A 15,563-nucleotide genomic window follows, 5' to 3' on the forward strand; every position below is an offset into this window, starting at 1 on the left:
TTAGGCCTGGACCAGCTGAGACACCATTTATGCCACGCCTTGTGTCTCATGTTTTCTGGCCCTTCTCTGGTCACCATGGCATCACACTTCCGCTCACCACTGAAGTTGATCTGGTTTATTGTTAGTGATTGTCTTCTCTTTCTTTCCTGTCCTGTTCTCATGGTGCAGTTTTCTAATAGTGTGAAGTGTATTCAAGGAGCTGCAGGTCTTTGTGATAAGAGTCTACCTGTAGATTCCAGCTCCCCAATAAAGACTCCCAATTCAATCTCTCAAAATATAGCTTCTCTGTTCTCTTATGACTGAATTTCCATACAACAAGACGATGCCAACTGAATAGTTGAAATCTGTTCTCTAAAAGTGCATGACAAGGCTGCCTAAATTGTCCCTTTCTTCTTCTTCTTCTCCTCAAGATCCAAAGACCAAAATTATTTAGCCTAAAGATGTTCCTTAGTTCTCAGAACTCTTCAGAAATAGGATAAATTAGTCCAGGATGGAAATTTTATTCAGTATGTGTGTGTTCTATGTCTATGAGGGTATAATACACACACACACACACACACACACACACACATACACACATGCACACACACACACATACACACACATACATAGTCTTGAACTCAAGGCCTGGGCACTCTTGGCTTTTTCATGTAAGGCTGACACTCTACCACTTGCTCCTTTCACTTTTTGATTTTTGATTTTTTTTGATTAATTGGAGAAAAGACTCTCACAGACTTTTCTGTTCCTATTGGCTTCAAACATCAATCCTCAGATCTCAGCCTCCTGAGTATCTAGGATTATTGACATGAGCCAGCATCCAGTCTTCAGTTTTCTTTTTTTCTTCTTCTTCACTAACTGCAAGCAAAACATTTGATCAATTCTTTTGCCAGTGGATTGTCCCCCCCTATTTATTCCTCTTTCAAGTCCTCCTCCTTCATTATCTAATGCTATTTCTGTGTGTAAACCACATTCAGAACCTCCAGTGGAGCTTCTGTTTGCAAAAGGTTCCCTTGCAAACATACAGTACAATTTCTACACCCCTCTTTTAGAATTGGACTTTCCTGCTGGGTGCTGATGGCTTACACTTGCAATTTTAGGTACTCAGAGGGCAAGATCATAGTTCAAAGCCAGCTAAGGCAGAAAAGTCTGTGAGATACTTATCTCCAATTGTTCAGCAAAAAGTTCAAAGCAGAGGTATGGCTCAAATGGTAGAGCATCAACCTTGAGTGGAAAAGCTAAGGAACAGCACCTAGACCCTGAGTTCAATCCCTAATATTGGGCACATAAAAGGAAAAGAAATGCATTTTCTTGCTTCTACTCTTCCAAAATTATATGCATGATGAACTGAAGTTTTCCAGATGCCAGAGATACCCTTTGATTTTAATTACTTCTCTGAGTTAATAAGTGTATTTTACTTTATTACAGCACACTCAACATTGGTACCTAGACAAGTAACACCAACCTAACCTGTTGGTCCATGTGCCTGTAGGCTTTCTATTGAAGACTATTGATAAATGAAATGAGAAAATTAAAAACTAATAATTGAAGCTGGGCACTGGGGGCTCACACCTTTAATCCTAGCTACTAAAGAAGCTGAAATCTGAGGATTATAGTTTGAAGCCAGCAGGGACAGTAGTGAAACTCATATCTCCAATTAACTATCCTCAAAACGCTGGAAGTAAAGCTATGGCTCAAGAGGCAGAGCACTAACCTTGGGGTAGGGGGAGGGGACAGGAAGAAACAATTCAGAGACAGCATCCAGGCCCTGACTTCAAGCTCCAGAACCAGCACCAAAAATATATTTTAAAAAACGTTGACAGCAACAGTCTCAAGAGGAAAATTATAAGACCAACTTTCCCCAAATGTCCACATAAAGTCCCAAAAATGAGAGTCTCAATCTCATGGCAATATGTTTTTCTGATTTTGTGATATATGTAACTCCCTCTGGACTGGTGAACTGAATATCAGAAAATGAATTCTATTCTATAAAATACAGTAGCTCTGGAGTCACTTCCTACATCCTTCTTTTACTAATCCCAAAACAAGAATTCTCATTTCAAAATGTCTATTCCTAGTGAGATTTTTTTAACTTCTATAAACTTTATATATTGTTACTATTGTGTTTATTTCCACAGAAATGCACAGAATTGAGTTCTTAGGATTTTTTCCCCTGTTTGTCAATGAGAATGTAGAGATGTTGGGGACATTTTTAAGGAGAAACATAATAAAGCATCCAGCTGTTCATGCCAGGGCTCTGAAGGAACAAGAACACAATTTTCTCCCTGTGGAAGCATTTAACAGCCAAAGAAGTGGGTCTCCAATTGTGTTAGAGAAACTTTAGGCACCTATTATCATTTCAGTGCATGGTTTTATATGACAACATATAATACATTACAATAAGTTTGCTAAGAAGATTTTGTCTGGAGCAGGGGCTTGGGACAGAAGGAAAATGTATTAGAGAACTTTCATATCAGGACAAGGCAACATATAAATGAGCAGTTCAAATAGAAAAAAATAAAATTCGTGTCTTTTAAAGTATCTCATTTCTAGCTTTGCCTCTAAAACCATGGAGCAACTTCGAATTAGTGGTGCACATCTGTCATCCTAATTACTCAGGAGGCTGAGATCTGAGGATCAAGGTCAAAAATTAGAAAAATCCAAGAGATTCCTAGTTCCAATTTACCGATGGAAAACTGGAAATGGAACTGTGGTACAAGTGGTAGAGCACCCATTTTGAGTGGTAGAGCATTAGTCATGAACAAGGGAGGATGAGGCCCTGAGTTCAAGACCCAGTATCAGCATAAAAACAAAATATAGAAAATAATAAGTAATAAAACAATGGTGCTCAGGGAATATTGTTTGTTTGCCCAAAAGGGAAACAATAACTGCTAGGAAAAGGCTGTTTTAGTAGTAGACAAAGTTGAGCCTAGACATATTTTGTTAGCAGAAATGAGTTGATGGACAGTGCAAGAATGTACAAAATTTTTCTGTCCCCATCTTTTAATCCAATGAGCAATGAAAGGAAACTGTTGATTTCAGTAAAAATCTAAGCCTTGAATAAGATTTTTTGTGTGTGTGCCAGTCTCAGGGCTTGAACTCGGGACCTGGGTGTTGTCTTTGAGCTTTTATGCTTAAAGGTAGCACTCTACCACTTGAGCCACTACTCCATTTACAGATTTTTGCTGGTTAATTGGAGATAAGAGTCTCATGGACTTTCTTTTTTTTTGTTTGTTTTTTTGGGTCCGGTCGTGGGGCCTGAACTCTGGGCCTGGGTGCTGTCCCTCAGCTCTTCAGCTCAAGGCTAGCACTCTACCACTTGAGCCACAGCGCCACTTCCGGCTTTTTTCTTTTTGCTTATGTGGTGCTGAGGAATTGAACCCAGGGCCTCAGGCATGCAAGGCAAGCGCTCTACCACTGAGCCACCTTCCCAGCCCCTCATGGACTTTCTTGCTCAAGCTGGCTTTGAACCACGATGTTCAGAACTCAGCCTCCTGAGCAGCTAATATTACAAGCATCAGTCACTAGCACCTGGCATAATTTTATTTTTTTTAGAGACCAACTACTATGAGAAACTCTAAAGGGCAGATGCAGAAGAGTTTCTAATTTATAGAACTATTGCATACAGCAAAAACTCCTTATGCATATTACCGTATATTTTTAATAAATGGAAAAATCCATCAATGCAAATCAATCAATAGATTTATTGCACTCTTTTCAAGGTCTATGTGCATGAGGGTAGATTATGCTGCAGTAACAAAGAGTCCCCAAAGTTTCCATGGGGTTAAAGTATTTCTTTTCATATGCCAGTCCCAGGTAGGGTTCAGGTCAATTCTCTTCTACATGGTTATATTCACCCAGGTACCAATCCCAGGTGGGACTCTGTTCCTAGTCAGGGCTTTCAGATAGTTTGCAACTACCTTCTTTAAGAACACTGTTACCAATTGCCACCTATGTGGTAGCTCATGCTACTGGGTACTTGCTCCAATCAACCAGCAAAAAGCTAGAAGTGGAGGTATAGCTCAAGTAGTATTGCTCCAGTTATGAGCAGAACAGTTGAGTGAGAGTATAAGACTCTGAGTTCAAGCCCCAGTACTGGTACAAAAGAAAAATAAGAATGATAGAAATACGATGCTTGGTATGTGGTTCAATTAGTAGGAAAAAAATTACTGGAGTCATTTCTAGCCTGATGTGGGCTTTTGTGGGTGAGGAGGTTTTTTTGGGGGGAGGGACCAATCCTGGGGCTTGAACTCAGGGTTTGGATGCTGTCCCTGTGCTTTTTTTTTTGCTTTTACCACTTGAGCCACAGCTCCAATTGAAACTTTTTGCTGGTTAATTGGAAAAAAAGAGTCTCATGGACTTTTCTGTCCAGGCTGGCTTTGAACCATGATGCTTAGATCACAGCTTCCTGAATAGCTAGGACTGGCATCCAACTAGCCTGATTCTTTTTATTTCAACATACATCTTTTAGGGGCTCCAACTCCTTGTTAGTTCTGTTTTCTGTCTTCTGAGGTCTTCACTCCTCTAATTACTTCAACTATCACCAACAAAGCCATTTAATGCTTGAAGAGACCAAGCAGGATAAAGTTGGGAACTAGCAAAACAGCTTATTTCTGCTCTCAGCTAAGCTCTAGCTAGCAGTTCCTGAGACTAGCTATCCAACTTTCTTCTAAAATATTTATGAACTTGTAGAAGTGAAAATTTACAGCATTGCAAAATGAGCCCAGTGGGTAATATTTTGTCAGAACCTGGCAGGTGTTTCTACTAAGTCAGGTGCCAGTATTTTTCCACTTGGCAACAAATCAGAGTCTCAGGAGAGATTTTAAACACTGGTCATCCACAGATGGTTCTGATTTGCAGCTGAGTAAGATGCACAGCCCAGGATTTGAGGAATACAAACAGCGGGTTATAGTTGCACATCACCAGCTCAAAACAACTTGAGGTAAATCCTTCTTTCTTCCAGGAGACGTAGAACAACACAAAGTCCCCTCCATACCACTCACATTACTGGCTTCCCTTCAGAAGGCAGGCTGCTGCTCAGCAACACTCACCTGCTTTCTCCATGTCTGTCAGCCAAATACTCCCTGTAGTCTAGAACAGGCAGGTGGATGGGAAGTGAAGACATCTGCAGAGGTGAAATGGTGCCCTAGGAACTTGGTATATACCGTAGAGGTCCCCCAGAGCTCTTCCTATCAGAGGAAGAGATGACTCAGTATATGAAGAACAACTCTAAGCTAGGCACTGGAAGTACATTCCTATAATCCTAGCTACTCAGGAGTCTGAGATCTAAGGATCACAGTTTAGAACCCAGCCTGGACAGGAAAACAGGAAAGTTCATAAGATTCTTTTTTTTTTTTTTTTGGGGGGGGGGTCTGGTCATAGGGCCTGAACTCTGGGCCTGGGCGCTGTCCCTCAGCTCTTCACCTCAAGACTAGCGCTCTACCACTTGAGCCACAGTGCCACTTCTGGCTTTTTTCTTTTTGCTAATGTGGTGCTGAGGAATCAAACCCAGGGCCTCATGCATGCAAGGCAAGCGCTCTACCACTGAGCCACCTTCCCAGCCCCAAAAGTTTGTAAGATTCTTATCTCAAATTAACCGCCCCCCAAACCTGAAATGGAGCTGTGGCTCAAGTGGTAGAGTATTATCCTTGAGCGATAAAGCTAAGGGACAACACCTAGGCCCTGAAACACACACACACACACACACACAATAAATACCTAAATAAAACCTTCAACTCTAATCCTTTATGCAAATTGTTCCCAGACATATTAGGACACAATAGCATGAGAAGTAAAATTTGTACTTTTATCTTTTTTTTTTTTCAGAAAAGTGACTATCACTACTATAGTGATACCAGGAAGTGACCTGGATGCCAGCCTGGCATTAGACAGGGAGGAGGAGAAGCCTATTACTATTAGGTGACCAAAGCAATATCTTCAATGACAACAAATCATTTGGAAGAAAAATCAAAGGTGAGGGACACAGGTAGATATCGTGCAAATTAACATAGTACGAAGAATCTGAAAATTATTTTAGAACTCATGAATAAACCTGAGAAAGTAATATTTTAAACATTAGAGTCATAAAGTTAGGATTGGCTAATATAACATAGGAGATGACAAACAAAGCTAGGACTAAGGAAGACACACTAACCTAACTAAAAGGCCTTGCTTAGCCAAGCACCATCAGCTTACTCCTGTAATTGTAGCTACTCAGGAGGCTGAGATCTGAAGACCCATTTAAAGCCAGCCAGGACAGGAAAATCCATGAGAATCTTAGAATTAGCTACCAAAAAAGATGGAAGCAGAGGTGTGGCTCAAGTGTTAGAGTGTCAGCCTTGAGTGAAAAAGCTAAGGGACAGTGCTCAGGCCCTGCATTCAAAATAAATAAATCCATCCTATGATTATTAAAGTCTGAATTGATAGTGCAGAATGTGGTATCAGTGATTCAGGAAAATAGTGTCGAGTTTCTTGGAACAGAACACCCCTTTCCTATGCAAACCATTCAGGACCCAGGACCCGGGACCTTCCATAGCCACATTGGTCTCCAGGTCACATGGTTTCTGTTCTCATGATCACAAAACATCTGCAATACTCCTCTGAGCTTTTGCTTTCAAAACCCAAGACAGAAGAATGATAATGAATGAAACTGTTTTAATCCCTCAAAGAGATACAGTGCTATGTGATTGCATGAGAAGGGCTGACTCTACCTTTTGAGAAACTCTTTTTGAGCAAAAAGTTAAAACACTGTGGGTTTTGTTTTGCGTTTTGTGAAGATGAAATTAGTTGAGTTCTTCCTAGCTTTCTCCAGTCCCTCTGAAATATCCAGGCAGGGGACCTGGGAGATCAGCCAAAAGACTGAATTCCCCCTGAAATATCACCATGTATTCAGAGCAGTGTCTCTGCCAGCCCTGTGAGGCTCACAAGAGCTAGGCACTTCCCATCCTTCAGATCTGGAGTCAGCCCCCCTACATTTACCCCTAACCTTGTGGTTGATGACCCTAACCTGTAGTTAGGACTTAGGTTCCACATAATGTTCATTTGTTTCTATTTTGCAATTGCAATTATTGTTTTTAATTTTTTATTTTTATTTAATGAAACTTTGAAATTCAAGCCAAGGAATGATTTTTTTGGGACATTTTATAAAACGAATGGTGCTTTTCAAAATATGGAGTAGATGCATGTTTCCTGATTCATCTCCTTGGTACAGAGAAAGCTTCTTCGTGTGTAAAATAGACACAGAAGGCTGGGAAGGAAAGAGAATAGGGGATCTGGTGGTGAAGTCCCTGAATGCTATTTTTGCTTAATAACTCCTACCTTAGGTAACAGAGAACCCAGCAACATGGGAACACTAACAGGTTCAGGGAAGCCTACACTCAAGCCTACTCTTTGTAAACAGAGAAGAGAGACCATCAATAAGGAAAATTTGAGGTAGAAATTTCTCTACTACAATTACACATACACACACACAAATTAATTTTTTAAGCAAGCAAAACCTGCTCCTTGTAGGAAAAAAATGGAAAAAGCACACACCTAAGAGGGAAATTTGAGGTGAGAATCTCTCTACTCCAGTGAGACACGTGCACACACCTGAACACACAGAGATACACACACGAAAAGGACTTGGAAGGAAAGAATAAAACCATCCCTATCTGCAATGAATGACATGATACATGAAAATCTGAAGGGACCAAAAAATAAACTTCATAGATGAATGTACATGTTTATCAAAGTTTTAAAAGATAAATATGTGTGTGTGTGTGTGTGTGTGTATTTTTTTTTTAAATCCAACTGCTTTTCTATATGCTAACAGTGAATGCAATGGACATCAAAATGGAAACGAATCTGATTTACTGCAGCTGGCTGTGTGGATGGCTCACACCTGTAATCTGGGGTGGGGGGGGATGGGGGGGTAAGTGGAGATGAGATCTGGAAGACTGTGATTCAATTCCAGTCAGAGAAGACAAGCCTGAGAGAGTCCATCTTCAATTAACTATCCAAAAAAAAAGCTGGTCTGCGCCTGGGCCTTGGGGGAAGCGGAGCCCCTCTCCCCTCTCCCTCCCCCCCGGGGGGGGAAATACCCTGATGCTCCTCGGGATGCTCCAAAGACTCTCCCACGGCTCAGGGTCAGGCCAGGAGAGGCTGGAGGGGATTTGGGGCCCTGATGAGTCACTTCCGCTCTCAGATCCCCTCCTCCGGAAGCAGGGCCTGATGTAAACACCGGAGCCCCGGCTGCCAGGCCCCGGGACCGTCAGAAAACCAGGCTGCCCCAGGTGCTGACTGCAGAGATCGGTTCGAGAGGGGTCCGTAGAGCCAGCGGAGGAAGGTGAGAAGCAGCCACAGCACGATCCCAGGCCCTGGACAGGAAGTTAGCCGAGAAGGAAAGGAGGAAAACACCTGTGGACAGAAGTTTCTAGAATTTGGAGAGTCTTCTCAACTGTAGCCCGTTTGTGGCGGGGGGGTGGGGAGGGGGGCGCAGCAATCCTGGATCATGTCTCAGCAGCCGCTTCGAGGGGTGACGGGCCTGCGTTTCAACCAAGACCAGAGCTGCTTTTGCTGCGCCATGGAGACAGGTGTGCTGGTCTACAGCGTGGAGCCACTGAAGGCCAGGAGGCGCCTGGACCACCAACAGGTGGGCAGCATTGGCCTGGTAGAGATGCTGCACTGCTCCAACCTGTTGGCCCTGGTGGGCGGTGGTCGTAGCCCCAAGTTCTCAGCCATCTCCGTGCTGATCTGGGACGATGCCCAGGAGGGCAGAGACTCCAAGGACAAACTGGTGCTGGAGTTCACCTTCCCCCAGCCAGTGCTGACCGTACGCATGCGCCACGACAAGATCGTGATGGTGCTGAGAAACCGCATCTATGTGTACTCCTTTCCAGACAGTCCTCGGAAGCTGTTTGAGTTTGACACCCGAGACAATCCCAGAGGACTTTGTGAACTCTGCCCCAGCCTGGAGAAGCAATTGCTCGTGTTCCCGGGACACAAGTGTGGAAGTCTACAACTTGTGGAGCTGGCAAGCCCCAAGCCTGGCACTTCATCCGCCCCATTTACCATCAATGCCCATCAGAGTGATGTGGCCTGTGTGTCTCTGAATCCGCCGGGCACGGTGGTGGCCTCGGCCTCTCAGAAAGGTACTCTTATCCGTCTTTTTGACACCCAGTCCAAGGAGAAACTGGTGGAGCTGCGCCGAGGCATTGACCCTGCCACCCTCTACTGCATTAACTTCAGCCACGACTCCTCCTTCCTCTGCGCTTCCAGTGATAAGGGCACTGTCCATATCTTTGCTCTCAAGGATACCCGCCTCAACCGCCGCTCTGCGCTGGCTCGTGTGGGCAGGGTCGGCCCTATGATTGGGCAGTACGTCGGCCCTATGATCGGGCAGTACGTGGACTCCCAGTGGAGTCTGGCCAGCTTTACTGTGTCTGCTGAGTCGGCTTGCATCTGCGCCTTTGGTCGCAGTACGTCCCAGAATGTCAACTCTGTAATTGCCATCTGCGTAGATGGGACCTTCCACAAGTATGTCTTCACTCCTGACGGGAAGTGCAACAGAGAGGCTTTTGACGTGTACCTTGACGCCTGTGATGATGACTTTTAAGGACCCCAGGAGCTGTGCGAAGAGCCTATAGTAGCACACTTTCAGAGCCTGAGCTCACGGGCAGGGAAGTCCTGTGGGAGCTACCAGCCAGTAAGCATTAATAAGGCCTGGACCCACTCTCCACTCAAGCTGAGCTATGTCTAAATTAATAGCTCACTGCCCTGGAGCACATTTTTAGCACTGTGTGCCCGAAGGACCAGACGAGGAAAACGGGAGACAGCTGATTCCCTGGAGCTGCCAAGCCTGGAGAAGACTGCCAAGGGCTCAAAGAAAATGTCCGTCATCCAACCTGGGAATTTTAAAGTTTACCAGGTGTGGTGAAATGAGTAAAAGGCCCTTAAGGGCAAAAAGCTGGTCTGGAGCCATGGTTCAAGTGGTAGAATGCCAGTTGAGCAAGCAAACCAAACAAGAGCACCAGGTTTTGAGTTCAAACTCTACACCTCCAAGAAAGACAAAAAGACAAAAGGAAGGAAGACAGAAAAAGGAAGAGAAAAGGAAGGAAGCAAGGAAGGAAAGAAGGAGGCAAGGAAGAGAGAAAGAAAAACAAATAAACTAAGAAGGAAAAGAAACAAAGAAAAAGAAAAGAAGAAGAGGAGGAGGTGGGAGGAGGAGGAAGGAAGGGAGGGAGGGAGGGAGGAAGGAAGGAAGGAAGGAAGGAAAGAACATTGCCTTTGGTACCTGGTGCTATGTTGCTGGATTAGTAATTTCATTTTACACAGTGTGAGTGCACATAACATGCTCATGTAGGTGTGTGTGTGCACACATGTGCACGTATTAATTCTTGCTTATAGTCACGAGTGACATTCTAACTAGTCCACAGAGATTATTACCAAGAAGTAAGGCAATGAGAAGAAAAATACCAGAGGAAGGATACAGGCAGCAACTAATTTATTCATTAGACCTAATAGTCACAGAGCCTAGGGCCCACAATAATTTCAGAGGCTCATGATTACATTTAAATTTTATTTTTTTCTGAAAATAAGAAGAGAAATTAATACATAACATTGAATTTATCCTAAAATAATTTGCCTTTACATTAGCATAGTTCAATGTTTAATTATTTTTCCCATGAAGAAAAGAGCTCATGAAACCAACAGGGCCAGAGGCCTAGGGAAATTACAAAGCGATCCTTCATGAAGGAATCTGCTAATGAGGTCTCATATCTTATTAAATATAGGGGTGGAGGACCTGTGGATTGAGTGCCAGGGCATTTAACTTGGATAGCACGTGGACCAGGATGCAATTTCCAGGGTTAAGTGCAGTAGCAGGTAAGAGATTGGAGTATAGTAGCAAGTAAGAGAGTGGAAGAAATGAGCTTGCTCTGGAGCCCTCTGAAGATTCCATACCAGAGCAAGGGCACAGTTGAAAGAGAGAGAGAGTCCGGTGATCAGTGGGTATTTGCTCCAAGGTGGCCTGAGTGTCTTTCTGATTTCCCCACCTGCTAAAAAAATAAAAAATAAAAACATTCCATTGACTCTGGTCATTGAAAAGAAAGAGATGAGTTTTATACTACCCTACCCCAACTCTAGCATCCATTGAGGAGGGAGGGGAAGGGTCAGAGAATAATTTTAGGTGGGAAAAAAATATAACACAATTCAAGTCCTGATTAGGAAGCCGGGTGCAAGTGGCTCATACCTGTGATCCTAGCTGCTCCGGAGGCTGAAATCTGAGGAGTACATGTTAAAGCCAGCCAGGACAGAAATATTTGTAAGACTTATCTCAAATTAACAACTAAAAAGCTGGAAGTGGAAGTTTGTCTCAAGCCTTGAGTGAAAAAAGCTAAGACATTGAGTCTAGGCCCTGAGTTCAAGCACCAGTACCAGCACCAAATAAACCTTGTTAGGAAGTGAAGAGATGGGTTAGTATTATGTGCCAGGAAAGGATGATGGCAGAGTCTATCCTATAAGTCCAATCAAAGTCTGTCTACTTCGAGATTTCCATGACATTACAAAGTAGCAGCTCCTACAAAAGTGATATTTCTGTTACAGTGATTTAAGTCTGAACCCATTCAACATGGAGACATGTAGTCTGTAGAACATTTGAGTTCTTCCCATGTTGTCCTCTGTGCTGAGCTTCCCAGGCTTGCTCTTCACCAAAACTGGTGAGGACCTTTTGGTGCCCTTAGTATGTGTACTGGGTCCAGGAACGGGCTCTGGAGACAGCAGGACTGACTGAGCTAGTTATCAGATCACTACTCACAAATTGCCATAGTGTGTAAAATATTCTGTCCACGAAATTCTATCTATATGACACTGAAAGGGTGCCACCAACTGTTGCAGAAAAAGTGGTATTTTAAATTAATTTTTATTGTTATTATACAAGTAATGGATATAGGAGTTACACTTACATAAGTCAGGTAAAGAGTACATTTCTTTTTGGACAATGTCACCCCTTCCCTTGCTCTCTTCTAGTACCTCTTTAATTTATAAATCCTGTATTTTCCCCCCTCACTTCCTATCTCCTGCTCCTTTATTTCTGGCACTGGTGATCAAACTCAGGGCCTCATGGATGCAACCACTGAGATACATTACTATAGAAGTAAAAAGTGATGTTTTTTAAAGCTAAATTTCTATTGAAGTACCCCTAGTACTTCAAATGATAACAATCACTCCCCTTAAAAGAAAATTAATGTCACCACTGACATCTGTCTTACTCTGACAGCAAGTAGAGATGGAGTAGTCAAAGGCAGAACAAACTTTCTCCTGGCCCTGATGTCAGTTCCCTCTAATACCTTTCTCCCTTTGCCAAAAGCACGCTGATCTGAGATATGAACTTTGAATTCTGTGTGTTAACCAATTTGCTCTGTGTGTGTGTGTGTGTGTGTGTGTGTGTGTGTGTGTGTGTGTGTGTGTGTGTGTGTGTGTGTGCGTGCGCGCACACCAGTACTGGGGATTGAACTCAGGGCCTGAGCACTGTGCCTTAGATTTTTCTGCTCAAGGATAGGGCTCTTATATTGGGATATTTGCCTTTTTTTCTGACAATATGCGTAATTTACAAACATGTATTTAGCCTTTTTTTAAAAAAATCTGCTTTATCTGTCCTTACAAACATGAAGTTCTCACTGGCAATAGTAGCTCAATCTGATAATCATAGCTACTCAGGAGGCTGAGATATGAGGATCGTGGTTCAACAACAGTCTCATGAAACTCATATCTAAAGTTAACTAGCAAAAAGCTGGATGTAGAAGTGTGGATCAAGTGGTAGAGTGCTAGTCTTGGATGAAAAAGCTAATGGACAACACCCAGTTTGAACTCTAATACCAGCATGCACACAAGCATGCACACGCACACACACACACACACACACACACACACACACACACACACACACACACACAAAATGAGGCTTTCCAGCATCAATGAGGCAAAGGTTTTTTTTAGCCTCCCTCTCACCTTCTCTCCTACCCTACCTGGAAACCTTTCATCACTTCTCTACTTTTCTCTCTTGGCGAGTGAGGGTCTGGACACAGTACTCTTTTCTTAGTAGGGGTACCTGCCAGCTAGCACACTGTAGGAAGCTCTCCCTTGCTCCACAGGCAGCCGCTGTGACTTTCAAATTGATTTAAGTCTTGACTTACACCCAAGCAAGAGATTTGTTTTAACTAAAGAGTTACAGAGATCATATTTGTGTAGGGGGTGTGTATGTGTGTGTTGTATGGCAGTACTGAGTCTTGGATTGAGGATTTCATGCTCTCCCTTGGATTTGTTTTTTCTCAAGGCTGTTGCTGTACACCTTGACCCACAACTGCACATCCAGCTTGTTTGGCTGGTTAATTAGAAATAAGAGTCTAATGGTTCCCTACCAGAGCTGACTTTGAACTACCATCCTTAGATCTCAGCTCCTGAGTAGCCAGGATTACAGGTCTTGACTAGTGTTCATATTTTTACTAGACTCAGTTGAGACAACTAAAATTTAGGAACAATGTCTACTCCTTGGTAGAGGAGCATTTAAACAAAAGTAGTGAAGGGATTGCACATGTAAGTGAATAATTTTGTGATTATCTCCTGCTTCTTAGGAGCATACATATTTCCTAGTTAGAAAGTTTACAAGTAGTATGGATGGTTTTCTACCCACTCTCATTTCATTTTATTCACCAATGGCTTAACCACTCGATTTCTGCTAGACTTGCTTAGAAAATGAAGAGGAAGTATTTGGCAATGAACTGAGTTTCATAGCACATTAGCATATGATTTTCTATATTGAACCATTTGATAAATAGTGAGACACTGCATAATTAATGCAAGTGGAAAGGAAGCATAAGCCCAAAATCAGCATTTTGTTTTTAGAAGTTGAGTGTCTCAGGTAATTTGTCACAGTTCTAGAAAACTGACAGACAAAGGTGGATTTGTTTTGTCTACCACAAATTGCCATGGTCTGGTATTACAGCTTCACTGTAATATCATTTGTGTTTCATGAGAATCTCAATTAGTCCACTGTGATTCTCTCCTTCCTTCCTTGATTTAAAGGGAGATGAAAGACAAAGATTTACTTTCCCAGAGAGCTCAGTACTAAGGAGCTTCCTGGAATGACTGCAGGTGTACTGAGCTTCTACCACCCCAGTGGCTACATTGTTGACTCTAGCTTGCCCTTTGAGGCTGGCCAGTGGTTGACGTACTATCCATCCCGCCAATAATGTCAATAGGAATACCCATAGTTTTTCTGGCCATGCAGCTGCATCATTTGCAGCTTTGAGGAACAAAAGTGTATCAAAAAAGAAAGAAAGATGTATCAGATTCTTTGGGGACAGAAGCAAACAGAAACACCAACAACAATACCAGCCTCCTTGCTTCTTCCCTAAGTCTACATTATTAGATAAAATCAGCCTAAGAGTAAGCAAACATGCCTGCTGCATCTTGAGTTCCACCAAGGAGAATTCTAAGAGAATACAACCAGTGGCCAGCATCAACTCTTTCTGTGTCAACACCTTGATTATTGTGTACTGATAGGTTCTCAGAGATTCATCCTATGCTATTTTGTATATTCATTTGTATATTTGTATATTTTGTATACATTCATTTGTATATTTTTTATTTTCATAAATCATAGAGAGACTAGGCATCAGAGGCTCACATGGATAATCCTAGCTACTCTGGAGGTTAAGATCTGAAGATCACAATTTAAAGCTAGCCTGAGTTCAATAGTCCATGAGACTCTTATCTCCAATTAACCAGCAAAAGGCCAGAAATAAAGGTATGGTTCAAGTTATAAGGGCACTAGCCTTGAAAGAAAAAGCTAAGGGAAAACACCCAGACCCTGAGTTTAAGCCTCAGTATTAGCAAACACACAAAAATAAAATCCCAGTGAGACAGTCCAACTTCTCAGTTTGTAGTGATGGGTTTAGAGGGAAACCAAGGGAGCCAAGACCTGTGGGAGGTTTGTATTATTGGAGATCTGTATGTGTTAGGAATAGGAAGTGATCAGTTCAGATGGCCAGGGCTGTGTGAGAGTGAGAGAATGTCTACAAACCTTTATCCTGGGTGTCTGGAGCGCTTGAGTGCTGTCAGATAGCACAGGTCTGGATAGATAAGAGGGCCAGAAGTCATCTGAAATAGATTTCATTTAGAAATAACTAGATTAACTTAGTACTATTTTTAATTTAGGAATAACCTAAATTAGGAGCCAAGGAGCTTCCAAGAACGACTGAAGACCTACAGACCCAGGGGTATAGTTTAGAGGACATGAGGAAAAGGCACATGCAAGGAAACCCTAAAGGCAACTTCCAAACCTGCAGAGCAGTGCCTTTGCCTTTTCTCTCCTGGATGACCCACGCAGACCCATGGCTAATCCGTATCCTTTTGTCTAGGGGAATCTGGGTACTTCTAGGGGAAGGACAAAGGATGCTTTTGCTTTTGATCATGGTTCACCATTGATAATTAATATTGTCCTGGCCAGAGGCCTCTCACAGCACAGCAACATTTCCAAGTGATCTTAAATGAGAAAACAACCCCTTGCACAGTATCTGTGTGTGTGT

The 15,563-nt window shown here is 42.7% G+C and overlaps 1 pseudogene across 1 annotated transcript; it reads left to right on the forward strand.

Annotated features, from left to right (window-relative positions):
• Positions 1-8,485: 8,485 nt before the first annotated feature.
• Positions 8,486-10,166, forward strand: LOC138834583 (WD repeat domain phosphoinositide-interacting protein 4 pseudogene; annotated as a pseudogene). Its single transcript, XR_011374209.1, has one exon. The product of XR_011374209.1 is annotated as a WD repeat domain phosphoinositide-interacting protein 4 pseudogene (transcript).
• Positions 10,167-15,563: the final 5,397 nt, after the last annotated feature.

The sequence above is a fragment of the Dipodomys merriami genome, unplaced genomic scaffold (assembly GCF_024711535.1).
Source record: "Dipodomys merriami isolate MVZ:Mamm:240054 unplaced genomic scaffold, mDipMer1.0.p SCAF_22, whole genome shotgun sequence".
In the NCBI taxonomy this organism is placed as follows: Eukaryota; Metazoa; Chordata; class Mammalia; order Rodentia; family Heteromyidae; genus Dipodomys; species Dipodomys merriami.